The sequence below is a fragment of the Rhagoletis zephyria genome, unplaced genomic scaffold (genome assembly GCF_001687245.7).
Source record: "Rhagoletis zephyria isolate East Lansing unplaced genomic scaffold, Rhagoletis_zephyria_1.1 Rzeph_scaffold_08690, whole genome shotgun sequence".
In the NCBI taxonomy this organism is placed as follows: Eukaryota; Metazoa; Arthropoda; class Insecta; order Diptera; family Tephritidae; genus Rhagoletis; species Rhagoletis zephyria.
Window position 1 is genome coordinate 3655 of NW_016165770.1, and position 7455 is coordinate 11109.

The 7455-nt window shown below is 35.7% G+C and overlaps 1 long non-coding RNA gene across 1 annotated transcript; it reads left to right on the forward strand.

Moving 5' to 3' along the window:
* The first annotated feature begins 1931 nt into the window (after nt 1-1931).
* Nucleotides 1932-7118, forward strand: LOC108375253 (uncharacterized). The gene is made up of 3 exons (XR_001849145.1): nt 1932-2076; nt 3063-3166; nt 7107-7118. It is a non-coding gene; the product is annotated as an uncharacterized LOC108375253 (long non-coding RNA).
* The last annotated feature ends 337 nt before the right edge of the window (nt 7119-7455 follow it).

Genomic DNA, 7455 nt, shown 5'->3' on the forward strand with positions numbered 1-7455 from the left:
TAAATTTTTTTTTCGAATACTTATTAACTAAATGTATTTCATCAAAATTTACCGTATGCATAAATGTGTGCAATATAAGAAATCTTTTTCATTTGTCCGTAGTCTTCTTAAAAGAAAAAAAAAAATGCACATAAAAGAGGTTTAAGTACTGTTTGTATGAATAATAGAAGGCGAATCTAAATGAGATTTTTATTGAAACACCCTGTGCCATCACTCTTTTGTTTATGACTGCATGTGATGTTTTCAACATTCAGAGAGGAAAAGAAGATTGGCCTACTCATATTATAAATAAATGATCAAAACTTTTTTAAGATTTATTAATTCATGACACCAAGAAAGCGAGAAATTTGATTTTCTCTCCTGCCTTTTGAGGAAGTAAATACTGTACATATCGTCACCTGAAACGCAAAAAGACGTAACTAATATTTTTTTTTTTAACGATGTAATCAAAAGGTGAATTTTGAATTTTTTATAAGTTACGACTTTTTACATTTCAGGTGACGATATACCGAAAATGAAGTGCCATCTCGGGCACTAGTCTTATTCGTTCGTTTTGGAAAGAAGAACATTTTCATCCTTTAATCTTAGCATTTTGAATTATCCTAAATTATTAAAATTAAAAAATTGTAAAATTTAAAAAATTCAAAATAGCTGCGACAGATATTCTCTCTCTCTGCACTCTTTAAACTTCACAGATATGTTGTATTTGATGCCTAAAACATGAATATTCCATTTGAAAACTTACCAAAGTTATTAAAAAAAAAAAACAATTATGATTTTTTCGAGTGACAATAAAAATAGAGTAATTTCGGTACCTTTTCGCCTAAATAAACATTTTAAGGGTAAAATTGTTCAAATACGCGATATATTTTTTATTGTACTTATTTCTGGAACTTTATTGATTGAAATAATTGCAAGAAGAATGCTTTAGCTTTTTTTTGCCGAGCGAAGGGAGTGACACTAAAACAAAAACAACTCGTGGGATTTTTGCTCATATGCAGTAAAAGATGATTTACTTTAAAATTATGGGCACATTTCATTCATATGAAACGGCTTTTTCGCATTGCTTAGTCGAATGATTTGTATGCTGAACCAAAATGGCGCTCTGTTGTGGTACTTGTGAGAACTTTTAGAGCCGCTCTGCAAACGCCCATGGAATCGAACGAAAAAAACTTCACTGTATGCTAACACGATCACCTGAGTAAGCGAGTGTTATTCTCAATAACATTTTGAAATGAAACTTTATCACAACCACAAGACTTTCCACCACTGGCGTAGACCACTTAGGTGTGTTAGTGCAAATATGACGATCGTCGATGTATTCGCAGATACGTAAGTATGAAGCTGAAGATTGCTTTTCGCTGTTTTAGCATGTCGGTTAAGGACAGATGAACCAACCGCCGCACCAACAACCAGCACTCTGATAGCCAGCTTACGAGCTCATTTAATAGCTTGAATCTTGGTAGGGCTGGGTCGTTAATACATACATACATACATACATACATATATGTATATGTACGCATCTATGCATCCACTTGTGAGTTGTAAGCTGTGAGTGCGACTCAAAAGTGGTTGAGCAACTGGACAATGCCACTGTGAGAGTACTGAACGTCATCGTTCCAATGGAAATGGAAGGTGGCTCATCGCTTACTCAGTTTATCGACTTGCTTGCTGGCACTCGTTGAAGTGACGGCGTTGGCAGCTGCTCCTCCGCCCCGATACGGTACGGCATTAACTTGTCTATGCCTATACTTTTGCAGACTTTTCTTTTCTTGTTTTTTTTTGTTTTTTTTTGTTGAACGAATGTGTACATGAGAGTGTTGCGTCGTCGCCTGTTGAATGACTGACGTGCGTGCGGCGTTCCACACACGCTCTCTGGTGGGGGAGCACTCGCTTCCATGTAATTTTTCGAATCATCATCATCATTTTGCATTTGACTTTCGAATCGAGCAGTTTATATTGTAGATCGAGTTTTGTGTTCACGTTCTCGTTATTTGCGTTCGTCGCCGTTTTTCCACACAGTGCAATACTTTCCTTACATTGCTGTGGTGTTGTGCCTATGTATTTTATTTGTATGTGAGTGTTTATGTTCAATTTTGTGTTTCTATAACTCCGAATATTGTTGAAAAATCAACTGTGTGCAAAGATATACATAAAGATATTTGCATGAAATGCGATTACGGCCACTTTTTTACAACGCGACTTACATATATATATTTGGCAAGTGCAAAAATTTGAATATTTATTTGTGTCGTTCGTTATTTTGAATTTTTGCATTTTGCTTTGTGCGATTCTTTCGTCGAAAGTTGTCGCGTGACGCGTCGTTGCAGTCACTTGTTGAGAAAGTGAAAGAAGACAGGAAGCAGCTAGCAGCCAGCGGGGGGGCTGGTGCGGGTGACTGGCTGCCAGATAAGTTGGCTGGCGAGCAAAACCACCTCGGCTGGTGGTGTTGCGCCATGAACAGCGGCAGTGGCACAACGTTACTCCTGTGCCTAGCGTGCGCTTCAAAGTATCTACCCACTGCTCGCTGGCAACTATACAAACCACGGAGATCTTTGCACGCTCAGCTCTGCGGGTTCAAGATCTCAGCTTTTTTAAGTTTGTAATTTTTCTACTTTATGAATTGCAATTAACGCATATTTGCAAATTTAGTTAAACTTTTTTTCCAAAGCATTGTTTGATTTTTTTTTATTTTTTTTTTACATACATAAATAGTATTGGCTAAGTGCCTGTGAGAGTTTGAATGAATATCTAGCTGCTCGGTAAACATATAGTGGTCGTTAAGCGCTAATTAATTGTAAATATGCACTTCCATGCGCGTAGAAAATCGGCAGTTGCTAAGCTCAACCGGAACTGACACTTCAACGCGACCGCGGAGAGAGCGAATTAGTGCTGTGTTGCATTGAAAGTCACGACGCGATGCGGTGAAGTTCGGTTTATTGTGACGCGTGGTGGCCATAGTGGTGTTTTGCTGTGAATTTTTTCAAAACGCGAAAATGCTCACATTTGCAGCAATGTGAATGAAAATTTAAATTACTTTTTTTTCTTTTGAAATTATTTAGCGCTTTTAAAAATTGTATAAAACTCCGTTGAAAGTTTCTGTGATATTTAGAGAAAACCAATAAGAAGGGTCACTTAATTCGCATTCCTCCAGGCCATTTGAACTGTCTGTAAGTAAGTTATCGCTTCAGTTGTGTGTATAGAAATTTTACCTAATTTTTATCACCGAAAATTATTGTTGCTATTTTTGATAACATATTTATGTATGTATGTGTGTATGTTTGTATTTAATGATGATTTCCAACAACCGCATGAAGTAAGAACCTGAAAGCGGCGACGCAAAGTTGCCTATTGTTAAGTTGTGTCGCGACAAATATCGTATCTGGGTAATTATCACGTTTTTTTGAATTTAGTGGGGAGGTGCGGTTGTTGTTCTTGTTATGTATGCATGTGCATTAGGGTGGTCCTTAAAAAATCAAATGAACGATTTTTTCCAGCCACACCCCCTCAATCGGTAAAGTGTGTCGCAAAGGGGCCAAAGGCCTAAAGGGATACCTTTACGGAGACTCAAAAAATTAAAAATATTTTTTTCGATACTACTAAAGTGGAAGATACACATATAAGATTTGGCCTTAACCGACTCCAATCTGGGCCAAAATTTATATGTGATATCTTCGACTAAAGAAGGATCGATTTTGGGTGTCAGATGAAAAAAAAAATAATTTAATTTTTGTGAGTCTCCATAGAGGAATCTGAACTTTGCCCCCTGTGCGTCACGCCTTAACGGTCTCCAATCGTGGTCCAAATTTATTCGTTATGTCTTCGACTATAGTATAATCGACGTAGGGGTTGGGGCCTAGGAAATCTGATATGTATAACAATTTGCTGCCTATATCTAAGGACCACCCTAATGTACATACATACATATGTATTTATCTCAGCGATGTTTCAAAACCGAAAAATAGTTCACGGCTTAATGCTAAATTTTTTTGGCAACTTTAGCGCTCTCGAATTTCAATGAATTTCTCAACATTTGTGCGCTTCAGTTCGGCAACTTCTTTTTTTCTTACTGGGCTTCTGTTCAATGAACCCTGCATGTTTGTAAATTTGCCATTATATTTCACAGCCAATTCTTGTCAACTTTTAGTCTGTTGCAATAGCAGTCCGGTTTACATGATTTAGTCTGCAGATTTTTTAAGATTTAAGATTTTTTAAACTTAATCTGTTTTGACATCTGAAGGGTTTAAAAAAAAAAAAAAAAAAATCTTTAAGAAACTCTTTTCATTCATAAAAACTCCATTTTTGGAGGTATTTTCAAATCGGTCCAACTCCCGCAAAGCTTAATATTTTTCGGAAATATTTTGGTGGAAGTCTTCAAATGTGTATAATAAAATTTGCAATCCCGGCGGAAATTAATTCCAATCTTAATTTCTGTGGCCATAAGCAATAACCGCCTAAGTCGAAAAACCTGAAAGTCGACTTAGGCGGTTATTGCTTATGACCACAGATTTATCCCTTTAAAATCCTTTATTTATTAAAAAAAAATTATTTAAAGAAGAGCAAACGAAGGGAAAAGCTGAAAGGTTCTCTCTACCAACAGCCTCTCATATGTCGATTTTCTCCACAAACGCTGAGATTGCAGTCATAATTTCTGAAAAATTTTATTGCGCTTATTTAGTTTTGCATTACATTTACAATTGGCTATTGGCGGGCGCCTAGTAGCTCGCGATCTACCGGTTGGACACCACTAATACGTTGGACTACTACATACATATGTACATACTTCAAATTTATTTATCTATACAAATGTATGCCAGTATGTACATGATGACATATACAAACATATATATGTATGTACTTGTACATTAGACCGTACCACCACAAGCAAACAAAAAAAGTAAATCGCCGTAACCACTAAGTCTTATGGCGTTTTCGTTTCTACGAAAGACGAGTCCTGGTGAAAGCAACATCGCAAAAAATGTAGAAAAAAGGTTTTTTTCTTAACAGTGGTCGTCCATCGGCAGGCAATGGCAGACTTCCGAGTGGATTCCTTGCCATGAAAAACAGCTTCTCATAAAAATACAATCGCCGTTCGGAGTCGGCGTAAAACTGTAGGTCCCTCCAGTTTGTGTGACATCAAGGCTTACGCCACAAATCGGAGGAGAAGCTCGGCCAAACACTAACATATCGAGCCTCAACCGCCAAAATAACGTAAGCTACATTTTTTTCAAAATTTTATTTTTGATGCAGAAATATTCCTAGAGCATCTAGACGCATTTCTGCATCAAAAAGAAAATTTTGAAAAAAAATGTCGCTTACGTTATTTTGGCGGTTAGGGCTCGATATGTGTAAGCGCCAATCTGTTATTATTATTATTCAGGTGGTACGTTAGAGAGATAAATAGGTTAGGGTGACATCTGGTAGGAAGTACTAGAACGTCGTACTTGAGGTCAAAGAACTTTTGAATTGTCTCATCGGGATAAGAGCATCGATATATCATACTTTAAGATCCGACTGTAAATGACGAAGATATGACGAAAAAGGTTAAAAGGTGACCCCTACGTTCGGCAAAAAAATTGTTTTTTTTTTTTCGAAACTGCCTTGAAAAAATACTTTAGATTCACTTTTTTCCGGAACGGTCTAATGTTTATACATAGTAGTAGTGAGACATGCACCCACCACAATATCGGCGGCAGTGCCATTGATATGCTCACCATATCGCATATCTCTAGTAGTGGCGCTATTTCCTGCTATCTTAAATTCATTGTTATCGTCGCAAAGGCTTTACTCTTTTTTTTTATTTTTTTTTTGTAGTTACTGCATTATAACTGCCTTTATTTATAACGTCAACACCGCTACCATTAACGCTACTACCACTACACTAGCACAGCTAAACACTTGGAATTGGCACAAGCAAGTGTTGTCTCTTAATTTAGTATATGAAATTTTGCTATTCAGTCAGCGGAAAACTTGCTTACGTGTATGATAGACGCTTGCTCGATCGCTTACTTAAGTCGTTTAGTTGTTCGGTGTTTTGTCGAAGGTGTTACTGTTCTGATTTCGTGCTGGTACCGGCGGTGGAGTTCACCTTTTCTTCAACTTATAACGGCTTTAAGCAGTAAGCACGCGAATTTTGACTGTATGTGGTTGGTAGAACGTTCAAAAGGTTTTAATTAATTGTAAGTATGTATGCAAAAAGATTGTGTTTATGTGGTCAGACACTCAGGTGATCAGTGGTGGGTTTGTTTAAGATGAGCGATCTATAACACCTTTGACTGCTTGGTTTTTGATACTCATTCATTCATTTCGTAAATGATGGATTGTAATTCGTGTGCTGTGCTTTTAAATTACGAATAATGTTCTTTTGCCAATCGTTTAAGTTTCGTATTCACCCTTAGTTTGGACAAAATTAAATTCAGCTGTGATAATGAACTTCTTATAGCTGTAGGCTTACAGTGTGGCAAAGTTTCACGGGAATATGGTTTTACATTACTGTTTATTAAAACACGACACACTTTTTTAAGTTCTTGTTGGGCAAGAAAAACCACATTGTGAATAAGAACATAAAATAGTTAATGTGCCATATATGTATATTTAATCATACTACTCCCTGCAATGCTATGTAGATGTACTCATACATAAGTATGTATGTATGTATATAGCATCACCTGAAGTGCAAAAAGACGTAACAAACATCGTCGCTGAAATGCAAAAAGTCGTAACTTATAAAAAATTCAAAATTCACGTTTTCCTTGATATGATGGATTTCATCGAACAACTCCCCACATATATATATATTTTTTTTTTATAAATGTCTAGCTCATTATATAACAAACGCTATATGAATGCACATTTAAAAATTCAAAATTCACTTTTTCCTTTGATATGATGGATTTCATCGAATTACAACTCCCCACATATATATATTATTTTTTTTTATAAATGTCTAGCTCATTATATAACAAACGCTATATGAATGCACATTTAAAACTTTGTACAAAAATGATAAAAATTCAACAAAATATCCAACTTTTTACTCAAGATTTTTACAAAAGGTATGCAGTTTTATTGCCCATTAAATTCTAGTGCACAGAGAAAAGAGTCAGCTAAATTATTTCACTCAACACAAGATTGGGTAACTGTATGGCGGTCAAAACTGGATGAATGGCGTTTTTTACAAGCTTTTCTTTAATATTTACAATGCTTTTCAAGCTAATTTTTTTATTACCATTATTATTATTATTGCCTTAACCAAAACCACATATACATAAATCAAATTTTACACAGAATTTAGAAAAAATAAAAAAATTTTTATCGAAATTTCGAACTTTTTAATCGTACTTCTTTATTAAACCTGGCGTTGATTTTTTAATTTTATTTTTTTTTTGCAACCGGTCTTGCGCATTTTCTTCCACAAGAAAGTCATGTTTGTTTATATGGAAAAAAATTTGCAGA